The 20,388-nt window shown below is 53.2% G+C and overlaps 1 pseudogene; it reads left to right on the top strand.

The window, feature by feature from the left end:
- The window catches only part of LOC113987748, a 134,728-nt pseudogene that overhangs the window by 19,148 nt on the left and 95,192 nt on the right, over positions 1-20,388 (top strand).

The raw sequence follows: 20,388 nt of genomic DNA, 5'->3' as shown, positions 1-20,388 counted from the left end.
ACTATGGCTCTGTAAACACTGATCTCCGTACTTTTCTTCAGGTGTTTATTTCGCCAAACTCTTTTATGAAGCTTTCCAAAAGCACTATATGCCTTTGCTAACCTGTTGCCTATCTCTGTCAATCTTATCATCTGAGGAGATGAGGCTACCCAGGTAATTAAACTGCTGGGCTGATTTGAGCTCTGATTGGCCAATGGTGATATGGGGATGAAGGAAGACTTCCTGAGGTGCAGGTTGATAGAGAACTTCTGTCTTCTTTAAGCTGAGTTCCAACCCAAAGAGCTCAGCAGTGTCTGCAAAGCAGGATGTTAAACGCTGCAGAGCTGCTTCTGTGTGTGCAACAAGGGCGGCGTCATCAGCATAAAGCAGCTCCCGGACAAGATGGTTTAAGGTCTTGGTGTGGGCCTTCAGTTGCCTTAGGTTGAAAAGGCTTCCATCAGTACGAGTATTGAATGTAGATACCGTCCTGATCATCGAGGTCTGCCGTGGCCCTTTGGAGCATCCTGCTGAAAAAGACTGTGAATAGGGTAGGAGCGAGAACGCAGCCTTGTTTCACACCACTGGTTATTAGAAAGGGCTCAGAAAGTTCATCACCATATCTGACTTGGCCGTGCTGATCCTCATGGAGTGAGATGATCATTTTAAGGAACTTGAGGGGACAACCTAAACGTTCCAAAATCTGCCACAGACCTTTTCTGCTCACAGTATCGAAAGCCTTGGTGAGGTTGACAAAGGTTACATAGAGACCTTTGTTCTGTTCCCTACACTTCTCTTGCAGTTGTCTGAGAACAAATACCGTGTCTGTGGTGCTCCTGTTGGCTCTGAAACCACACTGACTTTCAGGTAGCATTCCTTCTGCTCTCGGGTATTAGTATGTTCAAGAGTATTCTTGCCAGGATTTTGCCAGCAATGGAGAGCAGAGTAATACCACAGTAATTTGAGCAGTCTGATTTAGTACCTTTCTTTTTATACAAAGTGATGATGACTGCATCTCGAAGGTCTGATGGTAGTTCGCCTGGTTCCCAACAGCGCACCACAAACTCATGAAATTTAGCATGGAGTGCAAGGCCTCCACGTTTCCAGACTTTGGGTGGAATTCCATCAACCCCAGCTGCCTTGCTGATTTTCACCTGCTGTATGGCCTTAAGGGTTTCTCCTAAAGTGGGGGCAGTATCCAATTCATATTTCACTGGTTGTTGTGTGATGGACTGAATTGCTGAGTCTTGGACTACACAGTTGGTGCTGAAAAGAGTCTGAAAGTGTTCAGACCATCGATTCAGAATGGAGGTTTTATCTGTTAGAAGCGTTTGCCCATCAGCACTGAGAAGAGGGCTTTGGGCTTGGTATGTAGGCCCGTATGCTGAATAAAGGATTATCTTCTTGTGTATACATATATATACACACACTGAACAGAATGAAAATTGGAACCAAAAATGAAGTTGAAGTCTACTCAACTGTTGGTCATAAAGTGGAATTAAGTTTAGGAGAAAACATAACCTAATTAGGAGGTTATGAAAGGCACATTAGTATGTGCTGGAAAAGTAATTTTTATATATGAAAACTATTTTATGCTTTATATTATCTGTATAATACACAGTCTTACACAAACAAACCAAGGATGTGCCTGAAGTTCACACTAAAGCTCTGTACTATATTTATTGCTCTCTGTGATCAGTGCTGCATTCAGGTTACATTTGACCTGCAGATGTAATGGAACCTCAGCAGAGTACAAGAGGGCAATCAAGAAAATAATGATCTTGGGGTGGCAAAGAGGTTTCTCTACATTGCTTTTCTGTGATGAAGAAATCACTGTCCCAGAGAAATCTTTGCAGGTGACAGGCTTGAAAAGGAAACACCTTCACAGCCAGAGCGAGGAGATCAGAAACCTTGCAAAATTCAACTGCAGCCAATGTGGAGGAATCTGACTTAGGCTTGGTTTTAAATATGACTAATACTCCTCTTCCTTTAGCAGATGCACTAATTCATTTCTATAACCTGCAGCCTCCCCCAAAGTGCAGAAACTCCAGAAGTGAAATTTGTTGAAGCTGAACATCAGATCAAAAGCTTCAGGCCTCTTCCAGCACGATTTCATCAGCTCTGCCTCCTCAAGAAGTCAGGAAAAAAATACAGCTACATGCAAAGTAAATGAGCAACTTTTTCTGACTCTGAAACCAGAAAATAACGACATGAAACCCAAATGCAGCACTATCACTTGTCTTTCCAAATGCCAGCATTAATTCTCTCTCTTGCAGCTCCCAGAGACTTGTCATCCTGATTATCCTCCCCATGCCCTTGGGGACATTTTTGGAGCCAATTTAGACTTCTAATATTTTTTCTCTCCTGGAGAGAGAACTGATTTTGCCTGCACATTGTAATCCCTTTAGAAGAACTTTTCCCTTTTCTCCCTAGTTTTCCTCACTTGTTGTTATTACTTTTTTCCCCTTAAGTTTAAAAATTAAAGCCTTTGCTCTGAAAGAGGGCGAAGGAAGAATGAAGAAGCTTCAAACCAAGGAGAAAAACCTTAAAATCCGAATTTCCATGAACAGCACAAGTCTCCTCCTGCATTAATGCCACCTCACGAAACGGCAACGGCCTCTGCAGGCAGCTGCCTAAAAACACCCACGGCTCCTCGGGAACACAGACATGCAATTGTTATATTTCCCCCCCCTAAAGCTTTCATTTTTCTCTTTACATTCAGCCCTTAGGTGACTCCCGAGAGCCCTCTGCAAAGCCATAAACTGACTCTTGGAGGAGCTTTTGGACACCCCCGGGATCCTCCCCCGCGCTGCCGTGGGGCCCGTGGGTGTGTGAGGGGCTGAGGGGTCGAGCGCCTGGACACTGATAAATAAATATCGGCGCGCAGGGATACGGGCCCGCCCCCGCCGCGCTGCGCAAACGGCGCAGGGATACGCAAACGGCGTAAGGCGGAGCCGCGGGCGGCAATGGAGCGGCGCTACGCAAATTGCGTAAAGGGGCCGGCAATGCCCGCGGCGCTACGCAAACAGCGTAAGGGGGGTGCCGGTAATGGCAATGGAGGGAGTTACGTAAGTTGCGTAAAGCTACGCAAATGGCGCAAGGGCCCTGCCTTTAGCGCTACGCAAATGGCGGAAGGACCCGGTGGCTTCCTAAGGGCTTGCGGAACCTTTCCCGGTTCATCCTAGTCCTCTCCAAAGGGCTCCCAGTTTGCCCCAGTCCCTCCCTAAGGGCTCCCATTTCCCTCCTAAGGGCTCCCAGTCGATCCTAGTCCCCTCCTAACGCTGCTGCCTTCAGTGCTACGCAAATGGCGTAAGGAAGGACCCAGTCCCCTCTTAAGAGCTCCCAGTTTATCCTAGTTTGTCCAAGAGCCTAAGGGCTCCCAGTTTATCCCAGTACCTCCCAGTCCCTTCCTAAGGGCTCCCAGTCCATCCCAGTGCGCCCCAGTCCGCTCCTAACGCCGCTGCCCACAGCCCTACGCAAACGGCGTAAGGGGCTCTGCCATTGCCCACAGCCCTACGCAAACGGCGTAAGGGGGCGCCGGTAACGGCAAGGGAGGGGAGCTACGTAAACTGCGTAAGGCTACGCAAATGGCGTAAGCGCCCTGCCCTCGGCGCTACACAAATGGCGGAAGGGCCCCGGTTCCTTCCTCGGGGCTCCCAGTTTATCCCAGTACCTCCCAGTCCTTTCCTAAGGGCTCCCAGTTCATCCCAGCTATCGCCGCGTTCTCACGCTTCCAGAATTTTCTCCCTCCGCTTCCCAAATATAAAGGGACTTTCTGTGCTGAACACCGAGCCGGGAGCACTGACGGGCTCGGCGCAGGGGCCGTGTGGTATTTGGTTTCTCTACAGTTCGTGTTTTTATAATGAAGGGGGAAGGGAAGGAAGGGAGCTGCTCCTGCCAGCATGCCAATAATATGCTGCAAAGGACTGGAGCTCTCAGAGCCAATTAGTCCACCACTGAACCATTTAGCTGCTGAAATAAATCCAGTCCCAGGCACAGAATGAGCAGGATTCCAGACAGAAAAGCCTGTGTGGGTACTCAGGGCATTGAGCTCGTGCGGATTCGTGCAGAGATGCAACTTGGTACATTTTAGTACTGAGTGCTTTTGATACACGAACTGGCCACCGAAACTCCCTCGGGTCACAAAGTGCAAAGGTGGGACAGCTTTATCCAGAACACATAGACCACACAATTTCTCAAAGGTGGATCAGAATCTGTGCCAGCCTGTGGTGGAACCATGAAAGCCACCCACAGGAGTTGCATTTCCCATATGGATATCAGGTGGGGACAAGTCCCTGCCACAGGAATGGAAAATCCATGGTGGGGTGGGAAGGGCCAAGATGATGCCCTGGCAGAGAAGGGTGGATGTGCCACTGCAACATCTCCCAGTAACGCTACTGTGGGTGGAAAAACACCATTAAGGTGGGACAAAGTCTAGGAAAGCAATGGCAGAGTCTGTCTCCTCTAAATGTGATGTCTCCATCATCCAGACACAAAGCCGTGCTTTAGACCTCCCTGCACCTGTCTTGTTTTTCCAGCTCCTTAACTGCATCAGAACAAGACCAAAAAAATTACTTCTTTTTATATTCTTGTAGTGAGTTGACCCTTGCCAGATACCAGGTACCCACTAAAGCCGTTCTCTCACTCTCCCTCTGCAACTGGGCAGAGAAGAGAGAAAAAAAAAACAAAACAGCTAAGGATTCATAAGTAGAGATAAGAGCTGGGAGAGGTCAGTGACTGATCACCTTCATGGGCAAAACAGACTCAAAGTGGGAATAGTACTTAAATTTATTACTAACAGGATAAGAGCCAAAGAGTGAGAAATAAAACAGTCTTAAAAACACCTTCCCCTCACCCCTCCTTCCATGTTCTCCCTCCTCCCCCCCAGCGATGCAGGGGGACGGGAATGGGGGTCACTGTCAGTTGTTTCTGCCGCTGCTCAGGGAGAGGAGTTGGAGTCCTTCCCCTGCTCCCGTGGGGTCCCTCCCACAGGAGACAGTCCTTGATGGACCTCTCCAACGTGAGTCCATCCCTCAAGCAGCAGCTCTTCCCAACCTGCTGTCCCGTGGGTCACTCCTCCATGGGGTCAGTCCTTCACGGATGAGCTGTACTGGTGTGGGTCCCCCACAGGGGCCACGAGTCCTGCCTGGGAAAAACCTGCTCCAGCCTGGGCTTCCCTCTCCACAGGCTGCAGGTCCCTGCCAGGACCCTGCTCCATCCTGGGCCTGCCACGGGGTCACAGCCTCCTTCCTGCACCCACCTGCTGCAGCGTGGGAGCCTCCATGGGCTGCAGGGGGGTCTCTGCACCCCGATGCTCCCCCAGGGGCTGCAGGGGGGTCTCTGCACCCCGATGCTCCCCCAGGGGCTGCAGGGGGGTCTCTGCACCCCGATGCTCCCCCAGGGGCTGCAGGGGCACAGCTGCCCCACCCTGCTCTGCCCCACGGGCTGCAGGGCCTCAGCTCCGGCACCTGGAGCACCTCCTGCCCCTCCTCCTGCCCTGCCCTTGGGGTCTGCATTGCTGTTCCCATGGTCTCACTCCGCTCTTTCCTGGCTGGAATTCCTTCTTTTTCTTAAATATGTTATCCCAGAGGTGTTACTGTCACTCCTGACTGGCTTGGCCTTGGCCAGCAGCAGGAATTTTGTCCTGGAGCTGGCTGGCATTGGCTCCACGGGACAGGGGAAGCTTCTGGCAGCTTCTAACAGAAGCCACCCCTGTAGCCCCCCCGCTACCAAAACCCAGCCACAGAAACCCACTGCACCCAGTTACTTCCACTTGCCCCAGGATGGTTCCAGTTCCCATCAGGATGATCCCAGTCACTCCCAGTCACTTCTAGTTTATGCCAGTTGCCTCCAGCATGTACCCTGTCACTCCCAGTTACTCCCAGTTGCTTCCAGCAGGATCCCAGTTGCTCCAAGGATGTTCCCAGTTGGCTTCCAGCATGGTCCCACTGGCTCCCAAATCCCCCCTGTGTAGTTTCAGTCACTCCCAGTTTGATCCTGCTCCCTTACAGTCACTCCCACTATGATTCCAGTATGGTGCTGGTCACTCCCACTATGATCCCAGTCACTGCCAGTCACTCCCAATAGGATTCCAGTTGCCCCCAAGGTGGTCCCAGTTGCTCCCAGCCACCCCCAGGATGGTTCCTTTCACCCTCAGGGACTCCCGGTCTGAGTCCAGTATGATCCCAGTAACTTCCAGACACTTCCAGTATGAAGCCAGTTTGATCCCACTCATCCCCAGCAGGCCTGCAGTCCCTCTCACACACCCCCAGTATTATTGCAGTCACTCCCAGTAAGACCCCAGTATGACCCCAGCAGGGGCCCAGCTGCTCCCAGTATGATCCCAGTTGGGGATCACCCCTACTATGGTTCCAGTCACTCCCAGAATGATCCCAGTCACTCCCAGCCACTCCCTGTATATCCCAGTTGCCTCCAGCATGCTCTCAGTCAGTCCCAGTATGATCCCAGTCTCTCCTAGTAGGATCCAAGTTACCCCCTGCATGGTCCCAGTTGCTCTCAGTCACCCCACTGTAGTTCCAGTCTCTCCCAGTATGGCTCCAGTATGATCCCAGTGACCCCCTATACGGTGGCAGTCACTCCCAGGATGAACCCAGACATTCCCTGTCACCCCAGGATAAAGCCATTTGCCCCCAGCAGGGTCCCACTTGCTCCCAGTCACTCCACTAGAGTTCCAGTCCTTCCCAGTAGGATCCCTGTCAGTCCCAGTCTCTCCCAGTATATGCCAGCTGACCTCAGCATGCTCCCAGTCAGTCCCAGTACACTCCCAGGCAGTCCCAATATGATCCCAGTCACTCCTGGTCTCTCCTAGTATATCCCAGTTGCCCCCAGTGTGGTCCCACTCACTCCTGAATGCTCCCAGTAGCTTCCAGCATGATCCCAGTTACTCCCAGCCACTCCCAGTCACGCCCAGTGGGGTCCTAGTGCCTCCCAGTATGATCCCAGTCAATTCCAGCGTGATCCCACTTGCTCCCAGTATATCCCAGTTGCGCCAACACAGTCCCAACTGCCCTCAGAATGCTCCCAGTCACTCCCAGTATGACCCCAGCCACCTTCACTGTGGGCCCAGTTGCTCCCAATATGATCCCAGTTGTGCCCAGCATGGTCCCAGTTCCTCCCATCCCAGTTGTGCCCAGCATGGTCCCAGTTCCTCCCACTTCCTCCCAGTGGGATCCTAGTAGCTCCCAGTTGCCCCAAGCATAGAACCAATTGTTCCCAGTATGATCCTAGTCTGATCCCAGTATGATCCCAGTACAATCACAGTTGCCACCAGTATGATACCAGTGACTTCCAGACACTTCCAGTACAAATCCAGTTTGATCCCACTCATCCCCAGTATGGTTGCAGTCCCTCTCACACACTCCCAGGATTATTGCAGTCACTCCCAGTATGATCCCAGTATGATCCCAGTATGACCCGAGTAGGGGCCCAGTTGCTCCCAGTATGATCCCAGCTGCCCCCAGTGTGGTTCCAGTTGCTCCCAGTCACCCCTACTGTGGTTCCAGTCACTCCCAGTATATCCCAGTTGCCTCCAACATGCTGCCAGGTGCTCCCAGTATGATCCCCGTTGCCCCAGTTCTGGTCCCACTGGATCCAGTTTGGGTCTCGGTGTATCCCAGTGTCCCCCCTGTCCCCCACCCCGGTGTCACCCCCTTTTCTCTCCCCACAGAGCTCCTGAGCCGGCGGCGGCCGCACCCCCTCCCCGGGGCCTCGGGCCCAGCCTGGACCCCCCCTGTCCCTGTGAGGATTTTGGGGGGGTCGTGTGTCCCCCCCTCCCCTGCTGTCACTCTGCCTCCGCCCGGCTGCTCCCAGTGATCCCAGTAAAGCTTCCCAGTTCTCCCCAGTCCTGGTTATTGGGGGGCAGTGGGGGAGGAGCTTGAGGGGATCCCAAGGGGTGGAGCCGAGTTTGGGGGGGGCAGAACAGGCCCCAGGATGGATTGGGAATGGGGACTCCCCTGTGTTCCCCCTGTGTCAACCCCCTCTGGGAGGGTCTTGGTGGGGCATCTGTCCCTTAAAAGGCACCCAGCTCACCCAAAAAGGTGCTGGGACCTCCCTAAATCTCCCCACAGGCCCTGGAGAACCCCCCAAACACGCACAGAGCCCACCCAGGACCCCACCTAACCCCTTTTTTTGGGGTGGTGGGACCCCAAACTGAGTTGGAGGAAGCTCGGGATTGGGGGGATGATGTGGAAGATGTGAGAGGAGGGAAAAATGGGAGCTGGGACCCCCAGAGTAATCCGGGGGGGGAGGGGTGGGGATTAAGGAGACTATGGAAAAGTGGAAGGAACAGGGAGAAGGGTGGAAAAGGGGGTCTGGTATGGCAGAGGGTCCCATGGGGGTCTTTGGGCACAGGCAGGTTGGCAAAGGGGGGTGCCCCCCTGAGCTCCCAACTTCCTGTGGGGTGCTGGAGGCTGCTGGATCCAATCTCAGACTTCGATTATGCCAACAGTTTCAGTTTAGAGGAATTACAGAGGTGTGACTGAACCACTTTTGTTCCCGAGGTTTAAACGATCGTAAATCAGATCTATTGATAAAAAGGAATTTATTTAGAGATACAAATGATCAGACAAAAGATGTTAATCAGAATTATTAACTGCACAAGAGAAACACTAAAACTACCAGGAGTACAGGATAAGATAGGACAGTGCTCTACATTAAAGCAATTGTTGAAGCAATTCTACTCAAGTTGGCAAAAAAGCAATAATTCTCAATTAGAGATGGATGGAACTCCCCCAGACCAACGCTCGTGGGGAGATCTCTGCTCTCAACCTCCAGCAGTGACCTTGGGGGGGTCCCCAGCCAGGGTAGGAATCTCCACACACACCCCAGGAAGGGTTCTGTTGGAAGAAGCTGCCCCTGTGAAAGGGGACTGACCCTTTCTGGTCAAAAGGGATGGACTGACAGTCACTGGACTCCAGGGGTTGTCTCACCATCAGGGGCTTCATTCGGGGTGGAAGCAGCGGCCGAAGCTCTTCCTGCAGTCAGGGCACTGGTAGGGCTTCCCTTACTGGTGGGTCCGTTGGTGTCTGGTAAAGTTAGAGCTGTGGGTGAAGCTCTTCCCACACTCCCCACACTTGTAGGGCCTCTCTCTGGTGTGGATGCGCCGGTGGGTGACGAGGGTGGAGTTCTGGTTGAAGCCCTTCCCGCAGTCGGTGCAGCGGAAGGGCCTCTCATCCGTGTGCGTCCGCTCATGCCTGAGGAGATTCCAGCTGGTCTGAAACCTCTTCCCACATTCCCCACACGTGTAGGGCCGTTCCCCAGTGTGGATGTGCTGGTGTCGGATCAGATGGGTGCTCTGCCTGAAACTCTTTCCACATTCCCAACATGTGTAAGGACGTTCCCCAGTGTGGATGTGCTGGTGTTTGCAAAGGTTGGAGCTGTCACTGAAGCTCTTCTTACATTCCCCACATGTGTAAGGACGTTCCCCTGTGTAGATGTGCTGGTGGGTAAGGAGGCTGGTGATCCACCTAAAGCTCTTCCCACATTCCAAGCACTGGAAGGGTTTCTCCCTGCTGGGAGGCTGCTCAGGGACCACCAGGTCAGAGCTCCCCCTCAAGCTCCGGCCCCTTCCCGGCACAGGCTGGCTCTTTCCTCCTCAGAGCACCCTGGGATGGCTTTGGAGCCCCTCCTGCGGGGGGATCTCCGGCCCTTTTCCTCCCCGCTGCCTTCCTGCGCCGGGGAGCCCTTCAAAACGGCCTCTCCCACCAGGGTCTCACGGGGGGATTTGTCCTCCGGGCTCTCCGTCCTCACCTCGGGGCCTGGGGCAGGAAGCAAGAAGGACAGGCAGGGGATTTGCCTCCGGCCCACAGGGAAGGCCAAGGACATCCCCCCAACTCCGGCCCCGGCAGGACGGCGGCGCCAGCGGGGTTGTCCTGCAGCCGGGGCCATGCTCGGCTGACAGAGCCAGCACAACACCCGCCCAAAGGGACACTGACTTCCTCCTCACCTGCCTGGGGGGACCAAGGCATCTTCCTCTTCCTCGCAGCCTCCTCCTCCATCCGCCCAAGCTTTGGGAAGGACAAATCCTGATGGGGGGAAAACAAGGGCTGAGCGCGTTGGCTTGGGGGTTCCTCCTGCCCAAGTCCATCTCTAGAACTCACCGGGCATCCTGTGTCCATAAAAACCTCCAAAACACCAAGACTCAGCCCAGAAAACCCCAAATTATTGAGATTCAGGCAAAGGCCTATAAGAAATAGTGAGAAGACTCCTGCCCCTCCAAACTGAAAAAAGTTGAGATTCACCTAAAAAATACTCTAAAATGTGAAGATTAGGCAAAAAAATTCTCCTAAGATTTCCCCCTCTCTGGTTTCCCCCCTCTAGGGTTCAGAGAGTCTCCCCTATCTGGGATGCTGGGGGTTCTACCTAGAGATGCTGGGAGTGTTGGGGGTCCCAAGGGTCCCTTCTCCTCTGATTCTCGCCTTCGGGATGCCGCATTCCCAGAAATTCCCCCTCTCCAGGTTCTCCACTTCGTTGTCCTAGGGGATCCCAGGGGTCCCCACTGTCCAGGCTTCCCCTTCTCTGTGCCCCCCCTTTTCAGGCTCTCAGGGCTCTCAAAGCTCCTCCCTATCTCCAGCCTCCCTCGCTCTCCAGGAATCAAGGCATGGGGACACCGAGGCACCCCCACGGCAACCCCGCTCCTGCTCTCCCCACTCCCCTCAGCCTCCCCCTCCCACCCCTTTCCCATCAGCCCCCCAAACCACGGCTCCCCCCAGCTCCCTTTTGGGGTGACCCACCCGCTCTTTTCACTTCTCTCTGTACAAAATTGCTTCCCAATATCCAACCTAAACCTCCCCTGGCACAGCTCAAGACCCAGCCCTCTTGTCCTACTGCTGCTTCCTGGCACAACAGCCCCACCCCCACCTGGCTCCAACCTCCTGGCAGGGACTTGCAGACAGTCAGGAGGTCTCCCCTGAGCCTCCTCTTCTCCAGCCTCAACACCCCCAGCTCCCTCAGCCTCTCCTCACACCACTTGTGCTCCACTCCCTTCCCCAGCCTCGCTGCTCTTCTCTGCACCTGCTCCAGCCCCTCCAGGGCCTTCCTCAACTCAGGGGCCCAGAGCTGGACACAGCACTCCAGGGGTGGCCTCACCAGCGCTCACTCCAGCCCAACAATCACTTCCCTGCTCCTGCTGACACACTCTTCCTCACACAGGTCCCTCTGCAGAGCCCTCCTGCCTTCCAGCACATCAACACACCCCCAGCTTGGGGTCACCTGCACATTTGCTGATGAAATGCCTGGTTCTGCAGCAGCTGCAGATGCTCAAGGGGCAGCAGGACCAAGTCAGGGGCCTGGGGGGGCCTGGGGGGCTTTGGGGTCCAGGAGGGTCCTGGGGGAGCTGGGGAGGGGCTTTGGGGATTGGGGGTACAGACCAGGACAGATCAGGACAGACCAGGACAGAGCAGGACAGACCAGTACCTCCTCACTGCTCCCCAGATCTCTCCTGGAGCTGGGCCACGTTGTCCTGGGACACCTGAGCCACCCCCAATGCCCTCCCAGTACAGCCCAGTGCCCCCAGTACAGCCCACTGTGTTCCTGTCCCAGGGTGCCGGGTGATCCCTCTTTGGGGGGGGTTGGAAAGGATTTGACGGGGGGGCTGTGGGAGATCTGGGGGGATTTGGAGGGGTTAGAATGGGATTTGGGGGTTTTGAGAGGCATTGGTTGCATTTGGGAGAGTTAAAAGGGTCTTGGGGGCATTGGGGGGTCAAAGGTATCTGGAGGGGATGGGACTAAAAGAAAAAGAGGTTGGGGGATATTTAGTGGGGGGTAATGGGGCCTAGAGGGGGAGAGGAGTGGCTTCCCTACGAGCAAGTGAGTCCTGAGACCCCCTTCGTGTCCTCAAGACTCTTTTGGTGTCTCCAGCTCCCCCCTTGGCACCCCCAATTTCATTGTCCACAAATCCCTCGCCACTGTCCCCAAACCCCATCCCTGATGTTCCCAACCCTCCATCTCACCCCAGGAGCCTCCCCTGGACCCTCTGAACGAAAACGCTCCCCCACACCCCCGCTCACAGAAAGGCCAAGGGCATCTGGGGACACGTTGGGGACAGTCAGGGGGCTTGGGGGGCACTGGGTGATTACTGGGGGATACTGGGACACACTGGGGGGAACCAGGGGGCACTGGGAGGACTGGGGGGTTACTGAGGGACACTGAGAGGGCACTGGGAGGGACTGGGGGGGAACTGGGGCACACTGGGGGGCACTGGGAAGTTACTGGGGGATTACCAGGACACACGGGGAGACACTGGCAGGTTACTGGGCCATACTGGGGGTTACTGGGTGCTCACTGCAGGATCACTGGGCCATCCTGGGGGACAGTGGGAGGTCACTGGAACACACTGGCAGGTCACTGAGGGGGTTACTGCGCCATACTGAGGGTAACTGGGAGGTCACTGGGATATACTGGGGGCACTTGGATCCCCTTACCCAGATGTGGTACATCTCCCCCTCCAGATTTTGGGGGGCATCCCTAGAACCCCTCCCCTTGGGGCTGGGGGACCCCTTGAAGCCCACTGCTGGGCTTTAGGGGACCCCCTAAAATCCCCTCAAAACCCCTGAAATCCCCCCCTCGACCCATCGAAACCTCCTCAAGGGCCCCTCATCCCTCCCCAGCACCCTCTAAACCCTCTCAGTGACCCACAAAACCCACCTGAGACTCTCCAATCCCATTCAGGGACCCCCAATTCCCCCACGGGCCCTCCAAACCATATGGGACACCTTAAACCCCCTAGAGACCCCAAAACTGCCTCGAAGGTCCACGCAAAGCCTCCCAGGAACCCCAAACCTCCCCAGAGACCCCCAAAGCTCACCTGGGACACCCCAAATCTTCTCAGAAAACAAAACCCTCATCAGAGCCCCCCAAAACTCTTCAGGGACCTTCAACCTCCCCCTCGAGTCCTTTCAGGGACCCCTCAAAACGTCCCCGGGAACCCCCGAACCCCCCCGCTAAACCCTCCCGAACCCTCCAGCCTTTCCACCCACACCCGCGCTCCCCGCAGCCCCCGAGGGGATCCCCAGACCCCGCTCTCGCCGCCCCCCCGCCAACTCACCCAGCGAAGCGCAGCGGCCGCAGGCGAGTCCTGCTCACTCCCGACCACGAGGCCAAAATGGCGCTCGCTCCGCGCGCCCTCCGCCTTTACAGACCCGCCCCGCAGCCAATCAGCGCGCGGCCACGGCCCCTGCCCGCCCTTCGCCACGCCCCCACCTGCGCGGTGCATTGTGGGAGTTGTATTCCCTGCGGTGGGGGAGGATCGGACTTGTTGGGTTTTAGTTTTTCTGTCTTCTTTTATTTTCTCTTTTTTATTTCTTTCTTTTCTTTCTTTTTTCTTTCTTCTTTGCTTTTTCTCTTTTTTTCTTTCTCGTTCTTCTTTTTTTCTTTGTTCTGTTTTTTTCAATTTTTTCCTCTTTTTCTTTCTTGTTTTCTCTTTTTTCTCCTTTTTCTTTTTTTTCTTCCTTTTCTTTGTTTTTATTTTTCTTTTTTTTTTTTTTCCTTTTTCCTTGTTTTTTATACATTATTTTCTATCAGTTGTACTTTCAATCAGTTGTACTTTCAAGGAAAATGTAAACACATATCAAAACAATCTCTAGGTACATATCTTACAACAACAGATAATCTGCCATTGTTCCAGGTTTGTGAGGATTCCCAAGATCAGAAACACTGAGACACCAAGGGTGGAAGCCAAGCAACTTTATCCTGTCCCTTGCCACAGCCTTCAATCCACACCCAGCCCTGGATTTCTGCAAAGCCCCTGGGCAGGAGCAGGAGATGGAGCTGGTGCTCGGCGGGAGGGGCAGCAACAACAAACCTGTGTCTTTGGCACAGGGGAAGGAATTTAGTGCTTGAGGGGTTACATTCCACAGGCTCCCCTGGGGATCAGCTCATGCTCGGGCAGAGAGAACAGCAAGAACATTCCTAATAAAAATGGCAGAGGGAAGGGAGCGGAGGGGGAGCAGGGGCAGGAAAAGGAAGCAGAGCGATGGAAGATGGGCTGGGGCGGTCGGGGCTGGGGGAAGGCAGGCTGGACAATGCCTTGTTTGGTCCAGCAGCTGGACCAGCTCCAGGGCAGATGTCGGGGGAGCCTCTGCCACAGGGACATGGACAAACAGACGCTACAAAAGCTCTCAGAGGGGTTGGGGGCTCTGGGCAGGGCTGCGCTCTCGCCTCAAACCAGGATATCCCAGGGCAGTGGAACAGCAATTCCTGTCAGCTCCCAGCAAAGATTATTGGGCTTTGCACTGGGCAAATATTGACGCTCCAGCTTCTTCTTCTCTTTTTAGAACTTTGAGCTTGCAGTCGGGTAGAAGGGCTGGTGGGGGAGTGGGAAGAGACCCACTGAGGGACACATCTCATCCCTCAGTTAGATGGAGCTAAACCCCTAATCTTGCTTAGGAATAGCTGCTGATGCTCAGTTGTCTTCTTTCCCTTCTGCTTTAGTGGGATATTACATTTCCCTGCAGTATTGGTGATAGAAGGGTATGTCAGCAGGAATGGTTTGGTTCTTACAGAAAGCATGAACGCATTTTAAGGAAGGTATTTTTACTTAAGTGAGGCCTCAAAAAAAACCCCAAAACCCCAAAAGTAATATAAGTGCAGAATAAAGTGAACTTTGGGGTTTTCTTTTTAATTTTTGGGTAGTAAAAGCCATCCCAGTTAAGGACAGCAATTTATTGCATTGCTGAAAAAAACCCCCACCAACAAACAAAAAAAGAAATCTGACTTTGTTCTCTTTCAGATTTGTTTTTGATCATAAGAATCCTTCTAGTGAAAAGGGCTAATTTACTCTTTCTAGAGGAATATTTTAAGTGTGATCATCACAATATCACTGCTGCTTAAAAGCTCTAAAATAGGACACTGACCTTGAACGTGTTCCTGTGTTTAGGATGTGGTGCTTAACATTCAAGAAACAATAGAACTGCAACTCATTTATTAATGTGTCATCTCAAAATGTGAACTCTTGCTCTGTAAAGACATGCCACAAGGATTGTAGAAAGCTTGCAGTATCCCAGGAAGTACATGTGGTATTTTATCAGTCTAAATATGCATAAGATTTTCAAGATTTCTGCTGACAATACTCCATAACTAAAGTAAATTTTCCCTTTGGTGCTGCACTAGTTTATGATTTAATTGTTACTGACATTCCACCAGTCACATTATTAGCTTCACCAAATGAAAGGGAAATAATCCTGTATTAATTAAAGAGAGCACCTGAATTCCCTCACTCATCTTATCCTTGGCTGTCTGAGACAGTGATGCACTTCAGCTTCCCTACAGAAACTTCCACTAAAAAAGAGCTTGAGGTGATAGTGAGAGATCCATATTGAAGGGTGTGCCTGAATTATCTTTAGGGAGGAGACTTTTTTTGGTGGGTCACTCCTCTCTGGAGTTTTTTTCCCTTTCTTTTTGTCAGAGGCTTTGGAAAAGGTGTTTTGTCAAGAGAATAATATTCATTTATAGCAATGTGAACGGTTTCTATGCTGTACCAGTGAAGGCAGTCATCTAAATACCCAGACCCATGCCCTTGAAAATAAAACAAAGAGAAAATATGGAGTATTTGTTTGAAACCAGATAAACTGAATGTAGTTCAGTAACATGGTAAGGGAATTGCTGTTATTTCACAGAGACATTTCTTTGTCTGCTGGAACTGAGGGGGGCAGCAAAAGCTAAAAGCCTTGCTCTGTTTCTTTGTGAACACACTGTGGGTAAGTTCAAAGGAGCATTCAGAGATTGTCTTGTGTGAGCTTTTCCCCCTCAGATCAAAACAAGGAGTAATTAATGATAAATCCAGCAGATGACTTTCAAGTAATAACTTGGTCCAGTTTGTCCAACTGTGTACAAAGAGGTGAGGAAAATCTGGAACTTTAGAAGGGTTAGTTTTTTACCTCATTAGCAGGATATCCAGGGGTGCACCAAGTGCCTGCCAGTGAGATTTAGCATTAATTACTCCTTGTTTTGATCCTGGAGGAAAAAAAGCTCACACAACACAATCTCTGTGGACCCAACAGAGAAAACATCTCCAGGATCTTGTCAGAGCACAAACCTGCAAACAGGGATGACAGGTCAGAGAATCACAGAATCATCAAGGTTGGAAGAGACCTTCCAGATCTTCTAGTCCAACTGTCAACCCAGCACCACCAGAATCACCCCTAAACCCCATCCCAAAGCTCTACATCCAGATGCCACCTGAATGCTTCCAGAGACTGCACCACCTCCCTGGGCTACTTGTTCCAATGCCTGAGCACTCTCTCAGTGGAAAAAGGGTTTTTGAATATCTAATAGGAACCTTGCCCAACGCAATTTAAGGCCGTTTCCTCTCTTCCTGTCACTAAAGGCTTTAAAGAAGAGACCGACTCCCACACCCACTAAAACCTCCTTTCAGGTCATTGTAGAGAGCAATGAGGTCCCCCCTGAGCCTCCCCTTCTCCAGACTCAACAAGCCCAGTTCCCTCAGCCGTCCCTCAGCAGGCTCTTGTAAATAGTCTCTCTCCATTTTTCTTGTTGGCTCCCTTCAGGCACTGCAAGGCCATAATTAGGTCACCCCAAAGCCTTCTCTTCTCCAGCCTGAGCAATCCCAATTCTCTCAGCCTTTCCTCACAGCAGAGCTGCTCCATCCCTCTGATCCTCTTGATGGTCCCCTCTGGACTCGCTCCAGCAGGTCCATGTCCTTCCTGTGCTGGAGCCCAGAGCTGGAGGCAGCTCTGCAGGGGTGACAACATTACAGCCCTGTGTGTTCCAGCAAGGACACTGTGGAACCTCCTGGAGTAAAGGGGCCATTGTGACACTGTAGGGCCTTCTGGAGCCAAAGGAACCCTGGGACACTGTGGAATCTCATGGAATCAAGGGAGCATTGTGCCATGAAGGGCCTCATGGAACCAAGGGAGCCCTGAGACATTTCAGGACCTCATAGAATCAGGGGCCATTGTGACACTGAGGAACCTCAGGGACTCAAAGGCCACTGTGACACGGCAGGGCCTCATGGAACCAAAGGAACACTAAGACTTTTCCAAACCTCATGGAATCAAGGGGCCACTATGACACTGCAGAGCATCATGGAGACAAAGGGACCCCAGGACACTGTGGACCTAAAGAAATCAAGGGCCCACATTGGCACTGTGGAACCTCATGGAATCAAGGGGGCTTTGTGACATGCAGGGCCTCATGGAACCAAAGGAATCCTTGTGACATTGTGGAACCTCATGGAATCAAGGGGCCATTGTGACACTGCAGGGCTCATGGAACCAAAGGATTCCTGGGACACTGTGGAATCTCATGGAACCAAGGGGCCACTGTGATATGTGGGGCCTCCTAGAACCAAAGGAGTCCTGACACATTTTGCAAACTCATGGAATCAAGGGTCCATTATCACACTGCAGAGCCTTACAAAGCCAAATGGACCCTGCGACTCTGTGGAACCTCATGGAATCTAGTGGCCATTCCCACACTGTAAAACCTCATGGATACTGTCAGGTTCCCATTATTAAGAGACACCTCTGCCCAAATTCAGCTGCAAAGGAGACCATGTGCCAAAGTCAGCAGTCCAGCTTTGATTTAACAGTAAATAGGAGGGAGAGAAAGAAATAGAGAGAGAAGAAGGGGTGGTGGGAAGCCAGTGAGAGAGAGACAGAGATGAAGTAAATGTATCACACCATGGAGATCCCTGAGGCTCCCACCGGTCCTTCTTCACCCTGCTCTGCTCGGTGGAGGGTCCCCAAGTTGTGCTTCTGGGCTATCACTTTTATACAGCCCAAGCCCTGGGTATTCAGGGGGGTAGATGCTGTTCCCACAGCTTGGGCTGGCACGTGGACAAGGACTTGCTTCCTTTCCCACAGCTTGCCACAGTGGGAGTTTTCCCACTGTGCTTCCAGTCTGCAGGTGGGAATCTTTGTCTGGATGGGTTCCCCAGACCTGCCTTACCAGCCCTGCCTTCCTGTTGGGGCTGTCTGCTCTTTCCCACACTCTGCACAGTGCAATTCTGTCCTGGGGGCTACTTCCAAAGCTTCACCTCTGTTCAGGCCTTGGAATTAAATGCCTTCCTGTTTGCCACCAGTGCTTATGTGTTGTGGTGCCTTATGGGATTTTCCTGCTTTGACAGTGTTTTGAGACAGTTCACTGTGCCCTTCAAGTCCTTCCATGTGCACACACACACACCACTCTCACCAGTGTCTGGCCCTCCAAAGAACACAAGCCCTGATGATTTGTAGCTCCCACTCCAGTGGTTGGCACTTGGAGCTCCCTCCACACCCAGAGCTCAGAGCTCGCTTGTCCCAGAAAGTTTAAAGAGATTGTGCCTCATTCTGCCAACACAACCCTTGGAAAAAGGTGTCCCTCTGTGTTTCCTGGGATAAGAGCACTCTATTGTCATCTTCCAAAACCTTGGAGAGGTCCCAGGGATCTCCCAGGAAGGAATTTGGGGCCTCAAGCACATGACCCATATATAGTGGCTGAGGACTCAGGGGTCAGTGGTGTGAAGATTGAGGACAGTAGAGGAGTAGCCTGAGAGGTCTGGAAGGGGGGTGTCAGAGCTGGTGGAGCTTTTCTTCCTTTCGGAAAACAGCCTAAGAAAGAACTAGTGCCACCAAGGGCAGCTGGGGTGGCCTAGACTGGTGACAAGAAGTCAGAAATTTCCCTCTGAGGTCACTGTTGTGGTGCAATATGTCACAAAGAAGGAGTCTGGGTGAGCCCCAGGCTTTGTGTGTGCAGGAAGAGCCAGGGAGGACGCAGAGATGTCAGTGCAGGAAGGTGCCAGCCAGGTGGGACAGCCGGGGGGATGACGACAGCCTGCAGGGAAAGGGGCAGGGCATGGACACCGTAGGACAGCCTGGGCTGGAGAGGAGACAGGGAGGGGGAGAAGCTGAAAGGCCCTGACAGAGCCACCTTCTGCAGGCCTTTGGCCAGGGCTGCTGTCTGTGCCCCTGAGGCCAGGAGGAGGGGAGTGCCCCTTGCAGCCCTGGGGCCTCATGGCCTCCTTGTCCCTGCTCAGCAGCCTGGCAGGTGCCACCCCATGGTCCTGCCCTTGGCATTGCACATCCCACATCCCAGTGCCCCAGGAAGAGCCCTGAGGAATGAGGCAGGGACAGGATCTGCCTTCCCAGGGGCTGAAGGTCAGGGCTTGGTCCTTTGGATTAAGAAAACAAGTCAAGGTTTGTCCAGCATTAGAGCCACCTTTCCCTTGCTTGTCCATCCTTGTCATCACTGTCTGCAGTTTTCTGCTCTAACTGGAATCAGGGGACACGTTCTCAGTTGTGTCCCTCAGTGAGACTCATGAGCACCAGGAGAAACTTCAATGTTTCAATCGCACTTTGACTTCTTGAAAAGTTGTTTGAACTTCCTCTCAGGGACTGAGTCTCATGGAAACAACATCAAACCCCCTGAGGGTCATGAAATGCCTGGGGCTGTTGCTGTGCTGCTGAACTGGGCTGGGCTCCTGGCACACAGGGAGCTCCTGGCAAGCAAGAAGAGCTTCAAAGAGACAGCTCTGCTGCTGAGCAGCTCCTCTGCACAGCCCAGCAGGGCTGAGGGCACTGCCTGCAGCACCCAGGGCACAGGAGAGAAGGCAGAGAGATGAGAGGCAGCCTGGGCTGGGAGGTGACTGAGCTCTCACCATGTGAGAAACCTTCACAACATTTGAATTAAAAATTCTCTGGCTGCCGGAAAGTTCAGCTTGCCTTCCTGGAGGGATCTCCTAAAGCTGGCACATCCCACAGCTTCCAGGATCTTTCAGCAGGACTCTCCCAGTTGCTGCAGTGCAGGGGAAGTGGCCATATGGCAGAGCAGGGCAGGAGCTGCAGGCAGCAAGGGCAGAGAGGAGAAGGGAGCAGGAGGTTCAAGGGATCCTGGGGTGGGAGGACAGGGCAGAGCTGCTCAGGGCAGGAACCTTGCCAGCCCTTTGCCACGGTCAGGCTCTGGCTGCAGAGCAGTGCAGGTGAGTTCCTGCAAGTGCCTCTCCCAGCTGCCAAATGGCAGCAGTGGCAGGAGCTGTCAGGATGGCTCTGCTGGATTTGCTGGGGTGCAGCAGGAGAAGCTGCTGCAGAGCAGGACTTGCTGCTGCCCCCTCAGAGGCCCAGGGCCAGAAGGTTCCCCCAGGGCTGGCTGTGGGGTGGGAAGGTGGGGGTGCAGCCAGGGGTGCCCAGGGCTGTGGGGCAGAGCAGGGTCCTGCCCCCAGGGCTCTGTGTGCTGGGGCAGGGACTCTGCTGCCTGCCAGGGTCAGCTCTCAGCCCGGCCAAGGAGCTGCCACGGGGCTGGGGGAGAAGGGCTGTGGGGAAGGAACAACTGCTGGGAGGGCAGAGCAGGGCAGAGTCCTTCTGATCTCCAAAGTGGGCTGCAGGGATGAGGGCTGGTCACAGCTCCAGATCAAAGCAGGAAATTTCCCAGAAGGTATTTGCAAGAGGCACAGACAGACAG

Source organism: Pipra filicauda, unplaced genomic scaffold (assembly GCF_003945595.2).
Source record: "Pipra filicauda isolate LSUMZ 115617 unplaced genomic scaffold, ASM394559v2 scaffold649_size186993_pilon, whole genome shotgun sequence".
In the NCBI taxonomy this organism is placed as follows: Eukaryota; Metazoa; Chordata; class Aves; order Passeriformes; family Pipridae; genus Pipra; species Pipra filicauda.
This window is presented reverse-complemented; position numbering and strand designations above follow the sequence as displayed.